This window comes from Amblyomma mixtum, chromosome 8 (genome assembly GCF_055824585.1).
Source record: "Amblyomma mixtum isolate Tamu chromosome 8, ASM5582458v1, whole genome shotgun sequence".
Lineage (NCBI taxonomy): Eukaryota > Metazoa > Arthropoda > Arachnida > Ixodida > Ixodidae > Amblyomma > Amblyomma mixtum.
In genome coordinates this window covers 124127550-124149683 of record NC_143019.1, presented here as the reverse complement: position 1 = coordinate 124149683, position 22134 = coordinate 124127550, and the positions used below count along the sequence as shown (strand labels likewise).

Genomic DNA, 22134 nt, shown 5'->3' with positions numbered 1-22134 from the left:
ATACAGGGACAAGACATAAAATTTTGCTGGGTTCCCAGCCACATTTTAATCACTGGCAATGATAAAGCGGATGAATGTGGTGGAAAAGCTCAGAACAAAGAAATAAAGAAAGTGAACATTCCCTACAAAGATGGTATATTGCTGGTACAGTGTAAGCTAAGAAATAAATGGCAGTCGCAATGGAATATTGAAATAAATAATAAGCTACATTTAGTAAAACCCATCCTAGGCGAATGGAAATCATGCTCACACCAAAAACGATTCATCGAAGTTATTTTATGCCGTACCCGTATTGAACACACACATCTCACACACAACTTCCTACTTACAAGAGACGACAAACCGGTTTGTGAAAAGTTCGGAGATGAAGTAACAGTAAACCACATATTATTCTCATGTACGAAACTTCAATCACTAAGAAAACAACACGTTACTACATTTTACAAAGAACACATTCCTTTTCATCCAGCATTGATTTTAGGTGAAGATGCACTTCTCAGTATACCCTGTGTTTTTAACTTTTTAAGGGAAGCGAGTATTTTTCATAAACTCTAATCTACTCACCCTGCGCTTCACTACATACAATTTTACACCTCAGCCACTTTCTCAGTCATGAGTAGGAGGATGAGGTCTTTATCTGAGTTGTTGGGAGCCTCGAAACCCTTGCCGAGCCAAGGATGTCCGCGGAGGTTACCAAACCTTTAAAGGTTTCTGCTATCAGACATTTTTAAAATTCATGTCTTTCATCAGCTAGGTAGTAAAAATAACTTTTAGGTCCTTTACACCACCGTTTTTATCCACTTTGTTTCAAACTCTCGTCAAGCCAATTTTTCCATACCTTGTTCTTGGCGCATGATAGCCTTAGCCGCTTATGCGCCATTAAACCCAACACAACACAACATTTTTTCGAGTATCCGTTACGAAAGCCTGCCTGATCATTTGGTTGACTGAAGTCTAAGGCTGTGCTGATGCTGTTAGCCAATACTTTAGTAAATACTTTAGAGGCAACCGACAGTAAGCTCATCGGTCTGTAATTTCTGAAGTCCTATACATAACCTTTGTGATGGATTAAGATAATGTTAGCGTTCTTTCAAGCTTCTGGTACACTCGATGTCATAAAGCATTGCGTGTACAGGGTGAGTAGTTTTTTAGCGCTATCGCCTCTCAGTGCTTAATCAGATCTGCTGCTATCAGTTCCTGACATGCTGCGTTTCGTCTTTGCATTGCTTCTAAATCTTACTTTACTTCCTCTTTCGTTACTTCCGCAATGTCCCATTGGTGATCATTAGAGACCAGATTTTAGGCAAATGCCTATTTTTTTGAGCGCTTCGTAGGCGCGCCATTTTTACATATGAGCACGAATTAGGTGTTGACAATATGTTTAATACTGTTTTTATAGTGCCTATAAATGCCTATTTTGGGTGTCAGTGCCTATAAATGCCTATTTCCGAGGACGGTGCCTAAAAATGCCATATTTTACAGAAATGGGGCCTGAAATAGGCTGTGGTTTTGCTTTCGGATTCTGTTTGTTTTCGAATCCATTTCGGTTTTGCGTAGAACGCACACGTGGCAAGATTAGATGACCTCGTCAGTTGGCTGTGGTGAACACTGCACCTACGCCGGCTGTGTACACAATGCCAACCACGTCAGCCGAAAATATCGAAGCAACCTTTTTCCTATGTTCTGCCATTTTATCGTGGCAGCTTGTTGATGAATTTGACTGTTAAAGTGGAAGTTGACCAGATGGCACCACATTTCGGAAAGTATACGGAGTAAGTTATAGGTTCGTCCAAATAATTCTCAGTTGGTTCCTATTGAAACTTACTGTAAAATGTTCCATAAACCTGCTGGAAACAGTTTAACTGATTTTTTTCTGAAGAAAATTTTTTTTCTTTCTGAAGAACTCAGAAAGCACTTCAAGGACGTTAATGAACTTATTGCTACAGTCAAGGGTGTGTTTTTGAAAGCACCTTCTCGTGTGTGCGCGTTTAAAGAGCAGTTCTCGGAACTGCGTCTCCCGCAGGAGCCTATCATCACACGTAGGGGAACGTGGCTGGAAGCCGTTGAATACTACAACGACCACCTTTCTGACCTGAAGACCGTCATAAATAGTTTCTCAGGTGATGAGAGTGCTCGAGTCAAGAGGGCTCAAGCTGCCCTCTCTCAGGACAACCTCCAAGGAGACCTCGCGTACTTGTCCGCTAACTTCACTTTTCTTGCGAGCACTACAAAAAAATTGGAATGTGGGGGTGTAATGCTCACTACAACATTGGACTAATTGAGAATGTGCAGAAACGAATCGCTGCTCTTCCTCACGGAGAAGTTGCCGGGAAAATCCGCGCAAAGTTGCAGTCCGTCTTGGACAAAAACGAGGGGTTCTCAGTCCTCAAGCAAATTTCAGGAGTCCTTACCGGTGAACATTCTATGATACAGAACAGTGTAAAGCCATCAAATGTTCCTAATTACAAGCACGCTCCTGTAACATCCGTTGACGTTGAGCGTTCCTTTTCTGCGTACAAGCTTGTTCTTACTGATTATAGGCATAAATTTGAGTTGGGTGGTTGGTTTATGAGGTTTAACGTCCCAAAGCGACTAAGGCTATGAGAGACGCCGTAGTGGAGGGCTCCGGAAACTTCGACCACCTGGGGTTCTTTAACGTGCACTGACATCCCACAGTACACGAGAATCTATAATTTCTCCTCTGAAGAAATTCAACCGCCGCGGCCGAGGTCGAACCCGCGTCTTTCGGGTCAGCAGCCGAACCATAACCACTGAGCCACCGCGGCGGCTATAAATTTGAGTCCATCAACCTGGAGATGGTGCTTGTCTGCTACTGCTTCCATAGCTTTAACAGTGATTTCTAGATGGATGATGTTTATTTTACCGTGGATCCTCGTGGATGTACGCAGGCCCGTGCAGAACTATGATTCTTTTTGGCATATTCAGCATCAAGCGTCACTGTGTAACATTTTCTAGCATCTCGTATTTATGGTTTCCAGACCCTTCTAATGGCAAGCACCATTTGATAGTCGCGTGGCTCCATACACGTGAAGCCACAAACTATAAAACACTGTTCAATGCCTGTGTGAGCGAAGACTGAACTCATTTGTCAGATGCTTTGAATTGACAATGTTTCTATCACTTTCTAAATTCATGGCCTCCTGTTAAGGTGTTCATTGTTTCTACTTTTGCACGCGACAAGCGAACTGTTTGTTTCGAGGTGTACCAAAGTGTTTTAAAACGGTTGGCAACTGTCCCTTTTGCTCTGCTGAAGCATGTGTATTGTACGAAAAGTTGCGCGACAGCCTTAAAAAAACGGCTTCTAATGTTCGCACCTTGCTTAAGGTCTCAAATCATTCTTGCTGTGTTTTTGTTCGATGTTACGGCAGATATTGCGCGCTGAAGTTCGGAACTGTGTGCACTTTTGATAAAGTTTATAGTGCCTATTTTTCTCCGTTAGGTGCCTAAAATGCAATTTTAGCCGCCTATTTATGGCGCCTAAAACGTGCTTTTTAGTGCCTAAAAATCCGGCCTGTAGTGATCATACTGCCTATCTCCTTTAAGTCGCTGTTAAATTAGTTACTGTATAGATTTGTGTGAGCGCTTCGGCCACTTTTAGTGTGTCATCCATGTTGCTAATGTCATTTCTTTCTTTGTTTCTTATAGCATACTTGACTAGTTTCCTCTTCAGTGCTTTTAGGTTACTTCCGTTCTTTAGATCATGCTCCAGACTATGCATATTAAACTTCGTTACGTCAGTTACCTTGCGGTTATGGATTGATTTTAAAGCTGTGCCAGTTGTATTTTGTGTTGGGGTTTGTGGTCGTCGTCCTGAGTTAAATCTGCATATTTGTTCTGAAGCGATATCCTGAATTCCTCTACTTGCCCTCTTACCGCTTACTCGCTATATGGACTTCCGCTTCACTAGTTTCTTCCGTTGCCTCTTTGAAGTCTAGGATAATTCTTCACCTTACCATCCTGTGCCCGCTACAACGCACCTTTCCGAGTACCTCCACATCCTGCACGATGCCAGGGTGAGCGCAAGGTATGAAGTCTGTTTAATTTGTCTCACTCATGGTGAGACGTAAAAATCACTTGGACGATGCACCCTAACCCACAACGCTGCTTCATATTCCGATGGTACAGCCGAGGCTCTCGGAGCTGCCGGGGCAAATTTCAAGTACAGAGTGTGCCTCCCAATAACTGAGAGCTTCAACCAAATCTTGTGTAAAGTGGGAGAACAGTCATTTTGCTTACTCACGCGCCTGCCCAACGTGTAAACAAGATATTATCAGACTAGAAGTAAAAGAAAACACATTTTTGCACAGTCCTGTCCTGTGCTACGCAGGCACAGCGGGGCTACGTAGAATGGCACAAAAAATTCACGCTCCGAGTAACGGTGTCGGAAACAGCCTCCTTCGTTTTGCACTTAACGCAGCATAAAATGGCCTTTATAACCAACTTTAATTGAGGATACCATTGGATAACTTCGATGACAAAAATACATCTTAGCCACACTATCATCAGTGGCCCTATGTAATAAGAAACAATTTTATGTCCCCAGCACAGAAATGTGCTAATGAATTAGTCTTTCCCCGTGACCGAGAGAAAGCAAGCCGGCTTTCAGGTGCCCTTGCCGTCATAATAAAAAATATTACGTCGCAGCTTGTGATCTTGTACTAAAACTAAACTCGACGCTAGCACACAAACGACGCTTGCTAGCAACAAAACAATTACAGTGTTCTTCATATACCTACAACCACACCTCAGAGCAACTGTACATGAATCAGAAGACCTTTATTGCAGCTATCAGAGCCGTATTTGGTAGTCGCAGATTTTAACGGCAATTCCTGCTTTTCGGCAAATGTAGAAACTGACTGAAGAGGCCAAATAATAGATTTTATTCTGTGAGTAAAGAAGTCAGGCATACGCGAGAGATGCGTGACCATCGCCAAGCGCATGCTACTTGGACTGGCTGATCTTGGACTCTTTGGCCTGGTTGCCGCTCAGAAGCTGCTCCAAATAAACTACACCTTATATTTGGTGTTGCAAAAAAAGTATTTGGTGGAGGTCAAAGCAAGCTTGTCAGAAGTCTTCGACCGTACGGCTGCTAGAAATCCGCGCCGAAGACGGCTTGCGTGCGCGTTCTGAGCAAGGTGGCGAAAACTTTACAAGCTACATCGAAGATGTCGTCGACCTGTGCAAGCGAGTGAACGCACAGATGTCAGTAGCCGATAAGATCAGGCACATTCTCAAGGGCATCGATGACGAACCATTTCAGGTGTTGTTAGCACAAGACTTACGCACCATCGTAGAAATCGTCACCTTATGTCGGAGCTTCGAAGAACAACGAAAGCAGGGGGCTATGACTCACGAAAACAATATGCTCGTCGAGTCGCTTGCTATCCTCACAGATTCAGGTGATCAGTAATCGGTCCTGCCCAACATCTAGAGCTTCATCCTTGAAGAAGTTGATCGACAGCCCTCACTTATTTCACGCAATCAAGAATCATCACCACACCTGGCTCCGAATCTGCGGCAGATTATCCAAACAGGTCTCAGAAGCTCTTCCTCAAGCCTCTCAGCCCACACCTCTCGCAGCCCCGCTGACATATGCGGACGTTGTTGTAAGAATTCGATCAGCAACCGAAGCTCCCTCTCCTTGTCCCGTTCGAGCGCCTGCAGCTTTTATTCGACCGCCTCCTCAACTAGGAAATTCCTGGCTAACACCTGACAATCGCCTGATCTCCTACTTCTGCGGCTTGCCCGGTCATGTGGCGCGGCTTTGCTGTCGGCGTATGAGCGTTTCCCGACCGCGTCCCGTAGTTTACGGTTAGTTGCCCTCGCGTAGGTTCTTACCTCGTGCTGAGCCGCCCCTTGGCCGTTCTCTGTCTGCTGACCGGACCGCCTTCTCCGGAGGCCGTTCGCCGTCTCTACTTCAGCGCTCCTCCACTCTGATGTGACTGCGTATATAGGTAACTCAAGAAGAAAACTAGGTGCGCTAGTTCTTTAGGCGAGAACTGTGCAGTCGAAGAAATTTGTAAGGCCCTGTTTCTCTGCCGCAAACTTAATAGAAGTTCCTGTAGACGGAGTATCCGGAATGGCGCTTGTCGACACCAGTGCTGCGGTCTCTGTCATAGATGCTGCGCTTTAGAACTCTTTGAGCAAATTGAGGACGCCCGTTTCTGGCCTGTCGTTACGAACTGAAAGTGCGCACCTCATCGAGCCGTTAGCAGCGCGTACTGCTGCATTTGCAGCCCAGCGCAAATGTGGCTTCGACGAATATGTAATTGCATGCGCTTGAAGCACGCTTACCAAGGCTCAGTCTAACTAGTCTTTGACTGAAAACAATTCCTCCTCAAGGTTTAGGCGTAGGCAGGTTTCACGCTGGCGCCTACGTCCGTGTTTTCGAGGTCGTTACGGATCATGACGGCCTTTGTTGGCTTAAGTTCTTTCCCGTCGCCCGGCCCGAAGGACGGTGCGTCTCAAAGAATATGACAGCCACGTCGTCTACAGTCGATCGCCAGACTCAGGACGCCGATACGTTGTCTCGCTACCCGCTAGCCGCCGAAATTGCCAGCCTCTCCGAAAGTGAGGCCCCTATGCTCTCTCCCGCCATCAGTGACCTGGATTATGAACAGCGCAAAGATCCACGCCACGGGTAACGGCTCTTCTCGACTTTCTCTCTGACCCATCGGCGGTTACACTATCGCGTGCCCTGCGCCGTCAAGCTTCACGGTTTGAGATCTGAGACAGCTTGCCTTATCGCCGTAATTATCATGAAAATTGCTACTGGTCATTCTAAGAGCACTTGATGCTGGGCTAGTTTGTTTTGGAGTCATAATTAAAGAGTTTTTAGGCGCCAAAAAACAGACAGGATGAAGCGCCACACTTCCAACTGATTTTATTGCATGCATGAAACGTACTTATATAGCTTGTCGTGAGATGCGCAGGAGGTTCACCTAAAGCTCAGGAACGACATGATAAGGCGCGCTCCGGGAATTTATTTTCACAGTTATACAATACAACTGATGTGTCGCTTACGCACAAGTCGGCTTTCTTTTTGATAAAAAACGCTTAATTCTATCAACTCCCTAGCGTTAGTGTCATTGCTTTTGCCCAGAATGCGCACACCAGTGATTTGGTTTGGTTTATGGGGTTTAACGTCCCAAAGCGACTAAGGCTATGAGAGACGCCGTAGTGGAGGACTCCGGAAATTTCGATTCTTTAACGTGCACTGACATCACACAGCACACGGGCCTCTAGAATTTCTCCTCCAAACAAATTCAACCGCCGCGGCCGTGATCGAACCCGCGTCTTTTGGGTCAGCAGCCGAGCACCATGACCACTGAGCCACCGCGGCGGCGCGCACATCAGTAAAGCATGGCTCACAATTGTGGGACGGGCACTTTCTAATATGCTTAGTTAGATGTGTGCCTTCCTTTTTCTGCTCTACGTTTCTCTCATGTTCCCTCGTTCGCTCATTCAGGCAGGTGCCTGAATGAGCGAACGACCTGCTGCGTCCTGTCAGCTACCTATGTGTCTTGCCTGTTTTTCGCGCCTAAAAACTATTTAATTATGTGCTCGTCATTCCTCGCCATTTATGGTCCTACATCTGCTCACATTTTCACACTGAGCTGCAATGTGGTCACGCTTGTCTTTTCAAAACGTGCACGCGCCTCCGCCTCCGATACTACTGGCGCGGCATGTAGAACTTCGTTTTGAAGTACGTACGTTCGTGCCTCGCCTGCCAACACAGCAAGACGCCCAGTAACTGCATTGCTGGTGAATTCCAGCCGCTACCCTGTCCACCTCACCTTTTCGGCCGCGTTGGCGTTAATTTATGCGTGCACCTCCCGTGTTGGTCAAATGTTTAGGGGAATCCTCCAAGGTGGAGTAGACTCTATGTTGTATAGCTTTCCTTGTAGCCGTGTAGCTGCGCTTGGGCCCCTCGTGTAGCTCAGAGACAGAGGCTGAGTCTCCCTCTCTTACGTCATCGAAGCTCTGCTGTGCGATTTCAACATCATCCATCAGATTAGCATTGCTTACCACCCTCAGACATGCGGCCTTAGCCCCTCCATTCCCATTGATATTGTTCTCCCGTACCATCCTGCACATCTGAATGCACCGGCCCGTGGCTGTAGCTCCGTGGCTGTGCCAGTCGGCTGCTCACACCAAAGACACGGGTTCATTCCCGGCAGCGGAGGTCGAACTTCGATGAAGGTGAAATTCTAAAGTCCTGCGTCAGTGCACGTTAAAATCATCACGTTAAAGAACCCCAGGTAGTCGAAATTTCTGGAGCCCTTCACTACGGCTTATAGCCTGAGTCGGTTTGGGACGTTAAAACGCCATAAACAAAACGAGAATATAACTACCGAAACACAACGACAATTAGTAAAGTTGTGGGTGACTAGAAGCGAGCGAATCAGCCGGTACTAGAGAGCGGATAAGTGTGTCGCACATGCCAGTTATGGAAAGAATAAACAGGTAAGCATACCTCATAATTTTGATTGTAAAAACTTTTATTCTCCGGTAACAGCTTGGTAGAGGTCGCGTTAAGTGGTCGAGAGTGCGTAACGCTCGACGACTTTGTCAGCACACTCCACCGCCATAACTTGCGTTCCAGGGTCAGAGCTAGACAGCACGGTCTCCTACCCCTTGAGGATTGCGTGACGTCGGGATATTGTAAACTGAAGGCAAAATGATAGCCTTCACGGAGCTACGAAGCGAACAACAAAATACATCTGGGAAAGCCAATCATAGCATAATGAGAGGCAAGTAGATACCTTGAGCGCTTCATTAACGGAATTAATTTATATTGTGTTCGCAGCAGACGCACATTTGAATGAATGAATGAATGAATGAATGTTTATTTCGCTTTTTTCCATTACAGAAAGCGTGGATGACGAAATAAAAGCGGTTCACAATAACCGCTTGACGGGCTTCGTCACCCGAAAAAGTCGACGATGACAGCAGCGGCAGTTCTTGCGGCATACAAATAACAATTCACATCTCAAACAAAACAGATTGTGCTATAATGAAGGTAGGGGGTTAGATATATTAAACAGTGACAAGGAAAGAAAAAAAACGGTCGACATATGTATTTCAGTACTAATACAACCTAATCAATAAAAGTTTCACGAAGTGCACGAAAAGACATTGTGTTTATATTGTTATAAAGAGAAGAGTTCAAACATGTTGGTAGTATATATTTCAGCATAGCAAAACCATAGTTTGTTCTACATCTGGGTACCGAAAACATTTCAGCGTTTCTAGTGGTGTACGGCGTGTTGTGTGGTACCAGCTGCACAATACGGGACATCCCCGCAGGGAGGCGTCTGCAGCATGCAGAAGTTGGTGAGTGGCGACACCACGGGGTTAACCCGAGCATCCGCAGGGACATCCCCGCAGGGGGATGATGGTGAACAATGCGTCACCACGGACCCGAGCATCCGCGCTTAGCCGTGCGTGGCATCGCCGTGTCCGGGGAAAAGGGGATCCTGGTGGTTGAGCCGATGCCGAGCGTTTGGACCCTTAAGGCTCCTCGGCGGAGGCAACACACCACTTTGGCCCCAGCTTCCTGTAGACGGCACCTCCGGCCTGACCCAACCGGAAGAAATCGGCAGTCGCCTTTTCCTGTCCTCCCCTCTATCTTTCACTTTCCTATTCCCTTTCTTACAACTTTCCTGTATCCTCCTTTCCTCTTCGTTTTTTTCCTCTTTTTCCTGGCGGCGAGGGTTAACCGTGTGTGACCAACTACCCTGAGTTGAGTCATATTAGGTTATAGTTAAGGTGTACAGCTGGCGTGTGCAGGACTTTCTTTCAAGTACCTGTCGCGTCCCCTTGTTGGACTCCATGGTGGGTGGCTGGCACCATGACCGAAAAATTAAATTTTTTTATGGCTCCCCCCCTTTCAAAACTTGATCGCTCTCTGAAAAGAGTGCGGAACGAAGCAGAGTACTTTTTTTTTCCAAAAAGAAACCAACATTCGCCAAATTCCATGTCGTCCACAGTGAAGTGCAAGATAAACAGGCCAGAATTCTATCCCCCTTCATCGTATCGAAATGCTTAACAGAGGCTTTGGGCCCCGGCTACAAAGTATCAAAAATGGCCAGCGGCGATCTATTGCTGGAACTCCGAGATAATGTTCAAACTTCCAAACTCGCAAACATAGTGTGCATGGGGGACACACCTGTCTCCATCACAGCACACCGATCCCTCAACACTGTCCGTGGCGTCATCTCAGAAAATGATTTTCTACATCTCACAGAGAAAGAAATGCTGGAAGGCCTTTCCGATCAAAACGTCATTGATGTGTACCGAATCAAAATCCGCAAGGACAACAAAGATATAGATACCAAACACCTGGTCCTGACTTTCAACACATGCACATTGCCAGAAGCCATCGACGTTGGATACCTCAAAGTAAATGTTAGACACTATATCCCTAACCCCCGAAGATGCTTTAACTGTCAGAGGTTTGGCCACGGCTCACAGAGTTGCCGCGGCCGCAAAACTTGCGCGAAATGTGCATCAAAAGACCACCATTCTGAGGAATGTGACGCAGCTCTACGCTGCGCTAACTGTGAAGGCGACCATGCTGCGTACTCCAGGGCATGTCCATCCTGGAAGAAGGAGAAAGAAATAATCACCATAAAGACAAAAGAAAACATTTCATTTAAAGAAGCCAAAAGGCGTTTTGCACTTACAAATACATTCTCCTTCTCAGCAAAACCAAACTTCGCTGATGTGGTGCGCAGGGGCGTAGCACCACACAGCACTCCGGCACCTGCCGGGGCCAGTTCCACTGTGCCTGTAGCAGGGCCACCCACGCTCCAGGCAGAGACAGCGAAAGCTGCTCTGCCAACTCCAAGCCAGGGAGTGCCGGCCCATGGGTCGACATCCCGCAAGACTTCCCCCCGTCGGGGGAGACCTGACACTCACACACGCGCGGCTTCCCCGCGGTCGTCCAGCACCTCTCGCGAGGTGATGGACGTATCCCACAGTCCGCCTGCTTTAGAGCGGCGGAACAGCTCTCTTGAGCGGAAAAAGTGCAGGGCCACCATAATGACCCCAGAAAATAATTAAACTCCCAATCGTTCCTATCCCAAACATAAATATGGCTTTTCTAGTTCAGTGGAACTGTAGAGGAATGTTGAGGAACTACAATGACATAAAAGACATCGTAGGGTCAATCTCGCCCGTAGTCTTATGTCTTCAAGAAACAAATCTAGGTCCACAACATGCAAATATCCTGAAACATTATAAAACTTTTAGATGAGATCGTGAGCAAGCAAATAGACTCTCGGGAGGCGTCGCGATTGTCGTGCAAAGCGGCGTCCCTGCTCAAGAGATCAGACTCAAAACAAAACTGGAGGCAGTTGCGGTCAGCATTGTCAGCTACAAAACTATAACTATCTCTTCTGTATATCTTCCTCCACATAGAACATTAACAGTCCGTGACCTACAGGAACTCATCAATGAACTGCCAGAACCATATCTGGTAGTCGGGGATTTTAACGCTCACTCCCCTTTTTGGGGAAGTGAGCGCTGTGACTCTAGGGGTCAAATAATCGAAGATTTTATCCTCACAAATAGTGTATGCCTTTTAAATACAGAAAAAGCCACATACTGCTCCCCTGCCTCAGGGAAAATGACCTGTTTAGATTTGTCTTTTAGTTCACCTTCTGTTTTTAACGATTTTAGCTGGGACGTTATTGACAACCCTTATGGCAGTGATCACCTCCCTGTACTAATCACTTTAACATCCACACCGGAAATAATCCCCACAAGGCCACGGCGCTGGAAGCTTCACCTCGCCGACTGGTCACTTTTTAGAGCAAATGCAAATTTAGAAAATATACTTTTAGATAATCTCACCGTTGAGCAGATTAACGAAAAGTTCACTAATTGTATCATAACTGCCACACTCACAGCTATTCCTCAGTCGTCAGGAGTAGCGCGACAAAACCATAAAGTATGGTGGACAAAGGAATGTAAAGAAGCAAAAAAACAGCAAAATAGAGCGTGGGGTAAATTCCGCAGGTATCCGACGCATGAAAATCTCTTGAATTTTAAAAAGGCAAAAGCTAAAGCTCGGTACGTCCGTCGCAGTGCCGAGAAAGCTTCATGGCAAAATTATGTTTCATCTATCAACAGTCAGATCCCATCTAAAAAAATGTGGGAGCAGGTTCGAAAATTAAATGGCACCTTTTCACCATTCACAATTCCTTTTTTCACAACACCCGGCACACAAACAAGCATAGAGGAACAGGCAGACATATTAGGGGAACATTTTGCTGCAGTCTCAAGTTCATCTCACTATACACAGTCTTTTTTAAAATACAAAAACACAGCCGAAAAACAAAGACTTCCAACTAGTGGAGGGGGAAACCAAAAATATAACAGTGTGATTACCCTCCAAGAAATAAATACAGTGCTGTCTGCTGGTAAAAAAACTGCTCCAGGACCCGACCAAATCCACTACGAAATGCTGGCCCATCTCTCTCAACCTGCCGTAGAAGCACTTTTAAGGTTCTTTAACACAGTTTGGATATCGGGAAAAATACCTGAAGCCTGGAAAAAAGCGATTATTGTGCCGCTTCTTAAACCTAGTAAACTCCCAACCTCTCCTAGCAGTTATAGACCCATAGCCCTGACCAGTTGCATCGCCAAATCCTTCGAAAGTGTCATAAATATACGACTAACCTTTGTTCTTCAATCCTGTGAACTTCTTGATATCCATCAGTGTGGTTTTAAAAAGGGATGCTCCACTACAGGTCACCTAGTCCGTCTCGAAAATACAGTCAGAGAAGCTTTTATACACAAACAACACTGTCTTGCAGTCTTTCTTTATTTAGAAAAAGCATATGATACAACCTGGAGGTTCGGGATCCTCCAGGACTTAGCTGAACTTGGCGTCCGTGGCAGAATGCTGAACTCCATTAAAGACTTTTTATCTAACCGTTCATTTAATGTCCGTCTAGGCTCAACCCTTTCGAGGGATTTTATTCAGGAAAATGGAGTGCCTCAATGATGTATTTTAAGCACAACTCTTTTTATTGTAAAAATGAATTCTCTTAAGAAAATAATACCAAAGTCTGTTATGTATTCACTTTATGTGGACGACCTCCAGATAGCTTACACATACTCCAATATATCAACATGTGAAAGACAAATACAGCTGACAATAAATAAACTGACAACATGGGCAGACAAAAACGGTTTCCGATTTTCACCACAGAAAACAGTGGCCATTCCGTTTTCACTCAAACGAGGCTTACAGGCAGACCCCACCCTACACCTGAACGAAATAGATTTACCCATAAAAAATGAACATAAATTTCTAGGCATAACATTTGACAGAAAACTCACTTTCCTGCCTCATATTAACGCGTTAAAAAAGAAAACTTCCCGATCACTAAACATACTGAAAGTCCTTTCGCATAAACACTGGGGTTCTGACAGGGCAAGCCTTCTCAAAATTTTCGTTCTGTGGTACGATCCTCATTAGACTATGGTAGTATAATATATGGTTCAGCAAGGCCCTCGTACTTGAAGCGACTTGACCCAGTGCACAATTTAGGTTTACGTCTTTCAACTGGTGCTTATAGGACGTCGCCTATGCCAGTCTTTATGTTGAAAGTAATGAACCATCACTTACAGACAGACAAATCATGCTCACATGCTCATACATTCTAAAAATCCGTTCCCTACCGAAACATATCTGTTACGAAATAGTTACAAAGTGTCCATCCAGAACACTTTTTAATAACAAACCAAAAACTACCAGGCCACTCCTCCTGCGTTTTGAAGAGATGTGCGAGAGTCTCGGGGTACTGAACACGTTGCCTAACATTGCGCTCAGAGGAGAGCCACTACCTCCATGGTACAACTTTCCTGCAATATGCGACTTCACTCTTACACAGTTTCACAAAACGCAAACCCCACAACAACATATAGTACAAGAATTTCTCGCACTCGAGGTAAAATACAATGGTTTTACTGACTTTTATACGGACGGTTCAAAAACAGAAGCCTACGTAGGAAGTGCAGTAGTACGGGGTCATGAGAAAGAAATAATCAGACTTCCACAGTGTGCATCAATTTTCACAGCCGAATGTTATGCTGTAGGCTTAGCCGTAAAAAAAGTATTAAATGAAAACCTCAGAAACAGTATAATTTACACAGACTCCCTTAGTTTACTTACAGCTCTCCATTCTAGAAATGCAATTACTCCGATGCTCGGTGACATCATACACAACATAGCAAAAGCCATAGCTCAAGGAAAAGACATAAAACTTTGTTGGGTGCCGAGTCACGTCGGAATTAAAGCAACGAGAGAGCAGACCTCTGCTCTGCGCAGGCTCGTGGCAAGCAAATAACGAAAGTAGATATTCCCTTTAAAGATTGCATGAACTCGGTACTTTGTGAAATAAAGAAAAAATGGCAGTCTGCCTGGGACAATGAAGCCAACAACAAACTACACTTCATAAAACCAGTTTTAAGAGAATGGAAATCCTGCACCCACCAAGAACGCTTCAAAGAAGTCATTCTTTGTCGTCTTCGTATAGGACACACTCACCTGACACACAATTTCCTACTGACAAAAAAGATCAACCTATTTGCGAGGAATGCGGAGTTGAAGTTACGATTAACCACATTTTATTCTCTTGCACGAAATTGGAAAAAATAAGTAAAAAGTACTTTACTCAATTTTATAACGAATACATCCCTTTTCACCCTAAACTGCTTTTAGGAGATAATGCAATTGTTGATATATCACATGTTTTTAGCTTTCTTAAAGAATCAGGATTTCTTAAGTGTCTCTAAATGTGTTTTACCCACTGGTCTGTTTTTATTCTAATGCACCTCAGCCACTTTCTCACTCCCGAGAAGACGGCTGAGGTCCCTATTCCATCGGTTGGGGACGTCGAGATCCTTGCACAGCCAAGGATGGCTGCTGAGTCCGACCCTCTTTAAAGCTTTTACTATGTCACTTCTAAAATTTTGTCTTTTATTTTTCTAGGTTCCATGAATTAACTTTTTGGGCCCTTTACACCGCCGTTCATTTAGTCTTTTGTATAACATCCTATATAAAACAATTTTCTTTACCCTGAGCTTGGCGCATGATAGCCTTAGTTGCTTATGCGCCATTGAACACAACACAACACAATACGGGACAAAAAGGGGTCATCTCTTGCAGTCTGCTTTTTTGTAAAAACAGGCAAACCTGTACTCAAACAACCTAGGAACTGGAATTATTTTGTATTTTATTCGAATGGGACGAGTTGGGGCGTCATAGCAGGAATTTGTAGACTCGTAGCATTTTCTTCTGTTCAAGAAAAAACTTTTGCAAATTGGACGCTGTAGTATTTCCCCATACCAAATAGCAGTACCTTAAGTATGAAAAAAAGAATGCATAGTAAAGGTCATGTTTTGTCTTTGTAGGTAAGATATATTTATGGCGAGAGACGATAACTAGAGAAACCGGTGTGTGCAGGATGGTGAAATGAGCGCACATTATGCCACATCTTAACGTCATGTACAAAACTCGAGAAAGCAAGGCAAGAACAATTTTACGCGCTCTTACAATGTGCCCGTACAACCCCTGAAATCTTTTACGACCCAGCTTGATGTTATGACTTAATGCACTTATCGGTGTTTCCTACTTCTAATTTCTTAAAAGAAGCAATTTCCTCAAACAAGCAATAAAAACCATATACAAAGAGTGCAATATGCATTGCGTTCCATGCCCAATAGGCATAGTTGCCTATGCGCATAAAACACAAACCAATGCACTAAAGAGGTCTCTGCCGAGGAGCCAGCGGCAGTTCCTGCTTACGAATTTTTGCCTCTAGAAATAGCACAGCGCACTGTTTTCGGCGCGAGTATGTTGAAAATTCTGCTAGTACTGGGAAGGGCGCCAAATCATACCAGGACACGTGACCCTTATAGCCGGATTCTCTCTGAACCAGGAAAATCAGGGCTCGGCGCACAGCAGGAGCCGACCGCACGCATGATCTATATGTTTATAGTCGGCCGTGTGCGCTCATACATGCTTCTGCGGGCACAGGTGTGCCGCATACGCGGTTCCTGCTTTCTTTGGCGACATGCCTCGTGCCTCCGTCGTGAAATATTTCCCACAGGCACTGAACGGCGCTGAAAAATATTTTGCATTCGCATATTTAAGGACCGCGCCGATTCATCAACCGCTGGAGAAGAAAAAAACTACCGTTTTCCTGTTTTTCATTTTACCACCTGCTGTTAGTTCGCGGTGTCAACAAATTTAGCTCTTTCGTATGGCAACATGCACGGGGACAAACACTACGAACATGGGCGTGAAGAAAAAGTGATGTTATGTGACTAATGTACTGATAGATTTATGGCATTCGTGATTATAACAAAGTTGCGTCGCTTTGAATGACGAGCCCACGGGGATGGCTATGCGGTTATGGTGCGCTACTGCTGACTATAAAGAACTAGGTGCGATCCTGGCCACGGCTGTCGCATTTCGATGAAGGGGAAATGCGAGAGTCCCGCGTATATTGTGGAGTGTCAGTGCACTCTAAATAATCCACTCTAAGAACTGTCCCGAAGTGCAAGCGTTAACGTATTGGTTTTCTGCAGCGAATCCAAGAAAGCCTAGTAACGCAAGCGAATGCTGACCAAGCGCTCGCCTTAGGCAACTTAACTGCGATTCTCCTTTCGTCTTCATGTCTCGGGCCCTCCGCATGGTAGTCTAGCAGCACAATGCCTTGTTTGGCGTGTTCTTCTCCTGACGTTTCCCCCAGGAGTTCGGCGGTGACGACAGCATACAGCAATGAGATTCAGAGGTCCTCTATAGCGCTCGCAGCACTATCTGCCGTATGCATACGGGACGCACGCCGAATTCCGGAATGGTGGAGTTTTGACGGAAGCGACAAAGTGTGCAGAACGCGGCTATTCCCTTCAGGCCTAGGCAATTACGATAAAACGCACTGATACTCGTTTCATTAAATTTATTATTTAGGATGCTTGATCTATCCCCGTAGAGTCGGAGAAAGCGGTTCCATACTGTATGAACTGTTCTCAGTTCCACACACAGCCATGACTTAGCAGTTCTGTGCCACTTTTCCCGGTCTCGCTTCTAGGTATGGTGTTTTCCTTTCAGCCGCAGGCTGTTGTTGGAGACAGTGTCTTATTCACCATGGGGCTGCCTTAAGGGCCTGTCTCCCTGCGGCCTCGATACTTCGTTTCGGGCTGCTATAGCTACCGCATATTCGACTCCTTTCGGAGCCTCGCGAATATGTCACCATGCTTCAGCTGCTACGTCGAACTTGTGAAGAATCACGCTCATACCTTTGGAGCATTCTCGGTGTCTATGCACGCTATTCACGCTATTATGTCTGAGCACGCTATTGCCGTCTTACCCGCGCATGACGTGACTCTCATCTATCGCTCACTTCTTCTTCCTATTGCCTCGACTTTTGTTGGGGCATTCGGGTCTCGCGGTTTGAATGCTCCGCTCATTCGCTGTCTTCCTCTCTTTTTTTTTCATTCCCATGCTTTCCACCGGCTGCAAACAAGAAATAATAATGAAAAAACTAATTCAAGCTACAAATCTATGCTGGTTCTCTGATTGAAAGACATGGAGCTCAAAAGCCTCATAGACTTGGAGGGCAGCCAATGAACACTGACTGAAACTGGACAGACTGCAAGTGTCGGTGATCACTGATATGTAGTCATAAGAGAAATATAGTTATAGTAGCAGGAATCCGGTTCCATGCCCAAAATTCTTTCCCATTTAATTTTTATCTGCCTGTCGATTGCCTTGCGGTTGTTCTTCCCGTTTATGTAATACATGAAGAGAGTCGGCTGCTGACCCGAAAGACGCGGGTTCGATCCCGGCCGCGGCGGCCGAATTTCGATGGACGCGAAATTCTTGAGGCCCGTGTACTGTCCCTTAGCGAAAACTAATACGTTTGGAATGTACGGTTGGATATTTATATTGTATTTTAAACATATTTTCATGCTTGGTATTCGAAATTTAAGAATTATTCTTAAAATTTGCCAAAAACACCTGACTTAAAGCATACTTCGAGGACGTTTCTAATACGTGAAAAATTTTGTATGCTGTTTCTGTATCTTGCCAAAGTATTAAAAGTGTACTTTCCCAAATAGGAAATTAATTCGTCCAAAGTGTACTTCAAGTCTAACAAACGGGTAGTCCTTTTAAACGTATTTGCCGCACACTTTTAGCTGCCGTACAACAGTCTAGTGCTCGAAATCGAGTTTGGGTAAATCACATTTGCATGTTGGCAATATATTTAAAGCGCCGTTTCGTAAGTACGCAATAAATTTGTCAAAAGTATACTGAAATTCTGACAAATGGACAGTCCGCGTAAGCATATTTGCATGGCACTTCAAGCTGCCGTGGAAAAATCAAGGGCTGGAAATCACGTTTCGGAGAACAATGAAAACTCTCCCTTTCCTGTCGTCCGTTCGTTTAACGTAAATTCTAGCAGGAAGGTAATCACCCCTTTTTTATATTACATGTGGAGAACGTGGTAACATTATACCGGCGAAGGCGCCTTGGGTACTTCCGGACCTGAACATGCCTGCGAAAAGGACCTGGACTGGCAAGGCCGACCGACTTCTGCTTTACCGCTTCCCAGCACTGCTTTACCCACAGGTCGACGTCTGCTTTTTACTCAAGCGCGACCTCCTGAACTTAGATTTTGATTTTTCCTGATTAGCCATCGGACTACGACCTGAACGCGGACTTAGAGTACATACGTGTAAATATTACATAGTGCTCTCCCCTCCCCCCGCCCCCCCCCGGCTGTAATTATTCTCCTCCCCCCCCCCTTTCCTATTGCTTCATCTCTTTAACTTTATCGACCACGGGTCTAGGAAGGGGGCCCGTTAGCACCACCTCACGTGCCAGCGTGTAGAAGACGATGAAGGAAGAGCGCTTCCAGTGAACGTCCATGGCCTCGCAGGGCTGATGCGTCGGTCAGCTTCTTCACCAAGCATCATGGGGTTTTCTCAATAAATGTGCATCGCTCTCCCACACATAGATGTCATAGAAAAACCAACGCAGGAAGAATGGGGGCAGGTCTGCCCAGCTCCGACGGTACGGCCCAGAAGGCCCTCCTCACGAGAGCCTTCACCAACGGAGTTCCAGAATTAGGACACCGCCTGTCAAGACATCCTAATAGCGTTAATGAAACATTTTTAACACCATCACTAAGCAATTCGACCACTCCTCCACTGTGAAGAAAAATACTAGCAATTTGACCCAATGGACGCAACGTATAATAACGCCAGGAAACATGAGCTACTGCCAGATTTGCACTTCCTGCCTTCTCTACACAACACAATTTCAAAGGAAACAAACGCCACATGAACACATAATATAAGAATATTTAGCAGTGAACGAAAAATACGAGGGATATGCACGGCATTTTACGCATGTGGTTCAAATTCAGCGCAGTCTGATGTGTAGTAATTAAAAAAAATGAGGTAAAAAAACTGTAAGGCTATCTCAGTGTGGGGCGATTTTCATGGCTGAGTGTTACACAGTCTCTGTGTCTGTGGAAACAATAGTAAACGAGAACGTTCTGAACTGCATCATATTCACCGGGCTTCAACCTAGAACTGCAGTTATGCTATTAATCAACGACATCATACACAACAAAGCAAGAGACACGACACAGGGACGAGACAACACTGTGTGGTTCCGTGCGGCGTCGGAATCAGTGGAAATAAGAAAGCAGATTTATGGGTGCACAAGCTAGCTCGGCACAAAGAAATAAATATGTAAGCATTCCCTACAAAGATGGCATGAACTTGGTGCAATGTAAGCCAAGAGATAAATGGCAGTCTAAATGAAATATTGAACCAAAAAGTAAGCTACAAATAGTAAAAGCCATCGGCGGAGAATGTAAGTCAAGCTCTCAATAAAAATGTTTCATTGAAGTCATTTTATGTCACCTTCGTATTGGAGACACGCACCTTATACGCCGTTTTATTCTTGCAAAACAGGAAAGTTGAACGCGCGAGCTGTGTGAAGAAGTGATCAAATTGACGAGAATTTTATGTTCATGTACACCGCTTGAGAAACTAAGAGAAACATGTCTCTGACAATTTTTAATCCGAAATCACTATCTCATTAGCAATCCTGAAAAAGGCGATATTTGCCTGAAGCCACTCAGGTACGTGAAAATTTAACTAAGTGTTCGGCGTATTTTCAGGTATATGAGGGGCTGAACTAAGAGTTGGTCGTACGTACCGGGGTTAGAACCGTACCGCGGCGGCCGCGCTTCGATGGAGGCGGAACGCAAAAGGCGCCCGTGTGCTGTGCGATGTCAGTGCCCGTTACAGAACGCCAGGTGGTCGAAATTATTCCGGAGACCTCCACTACACAGCAACTACTCCTTTCTTCTTTCCCTCCCTTCTTTTAACCCTTTCCTTAACCTTTCCTTTCCTTTTAACCCTTTCACCTTATTATGGGTCTCTCAGTTTTTTTGCTTCAAAGAGGTCTAATAAGTTACCACGAACTGTTATGTCAGATACGCCGTTCGTTCTTAAAACCAGTAATCAGAACAGGTGAACCCTAGCATAACAACAAAAACTATAGAAAATTGCAAGCTTTTTTGCTCTATTGTTCTCAGTGCTTGTGTGTTCTTTTTTGGGCTACTTTTGTATCTTTAAGAAGCTCCACTGTTGTAGTAGCTTTGTTTAACTTTGGAATTCCTCAAACAACTTTTCTGCTGAGTTGTGGTGCCCCGCATTTGTTAAAAAGCAATGTAAAACCAGGAAGTAACGATGAACACTTCTAATTTCCTCTGTCTTTTACATATTATTCTAGGTACTGTTTTTTTCCTGATAATGATAATTTTTATGGCACGAAGGCATCTGCGGCCAAAGAACGCCATGACACAAGGTTGCTTCTTGTACTAAATGCTGGGGTCAAAGACCCATTTCACAATTAAGCTGAGCACCAGGCCAGGGGAAGCTTGTACCCCTTGTAACACCGGTGGGTACCCGGCGGCACTCGGGATCGAACCCGGCACCTCCCACATGCGAGCTGGATACTCAAATGACTCGGCCACCGTTACAGTGTTTTTTCTTAACTATTTTCATCTGCATTGTTGTGATGGAATTTTTCATTTCAGCTAGATATGAATTTACTTTAGTGGTCGTCCGGTGTTTTGTTTTCTAGAGTGCAGTCATCTAAATTAGTGTTATTTCCATACACACTTTTTGAAAATATCAATAATAACTAAAGAGAAAACAGCCCAAAAACAAACTTCTGACTAACGTCCGCCGGGGCCTACCTGCAATTAGGTCGCATCCGCCCGCCGCGGGGACTCAGTGACTTTGGCGTTCTGTGCGGATCTTCAGGTAGCGGGTTCGACCACAGCTGCGGAGGGCCGTATTTCGATGCGCGCGAAATAAAATAAAAAAACATTGGCACTTTAGCGTCCCTCATAGCCCGCGTGTCCCTTCGGGAAGTTCAACTCCACAGTTTACTTAATTTATTTAGAGCACACCCCTGAATGTTACACACAATACAGTCGGCAGAGAAGACACACCGCTGTCCAAAAAAATGTGTCATTCTTAAATACGGGTTTCAGTTTTGACGATAACTTGTGGTCGGACAGAGTCAAACACTCTTTGGAAATCGAAGAAAATATCTATACAGCTAAGCTTTGCGGCTGCGTTACCGTAGATACATTCCTGCGGAAACCGTGCTGCCAAGAATCTATAAGGCTGTAGTCCTCAAAAATAGTGGATATTTCTTAAAAAATTTAGTGTTCCTTTATGTTGGCGCTAGTGCACAACAGCGAAATTGGCCTGCAAGACGGAAGAAATAATTTCGTTTATGTCTACGGTACCGGTGTGATTTCTGGAGATAAGAACATCCTGCTGGGCTGGTTAGTAATTGCTCATCTTTGGTTAAAGGCGCGAAACATGCACAGACACTAGGAAGGTATGGTATGGTCTTAATGGGGTTTCACGTCCGAAAGCAACTCAGCCTATGACGGACGCTGTAGTGAAGCGTTCCAGATAATTTAGACCACCTGAGGTTCTTTAACGTGCATTGACATCGCTGGCACACGGGGCCTCTAGCACATCGCCTCCATC

At 45.0% G+C, this 22134-nt stretch overlaps 1 protein-coding gene and 1 pseudogene across 2 annotated transcripts in view; one reads left to right on the top strand and one right to left on the bottom strand.

The window, feature by feature from the left end:
- Window positions 1–22134, top strand: part of LOC149334214 (uncharacterized) — a 291867-nt gene that overhangs the window by 245995 nt on the left and 23738 nt on the right. The window lies entirely within an intron of this gene.
- LOC149334215 (uncharacterized) lies at window positions 8866–15523 on the bottom strand (annotated as a pseudogene).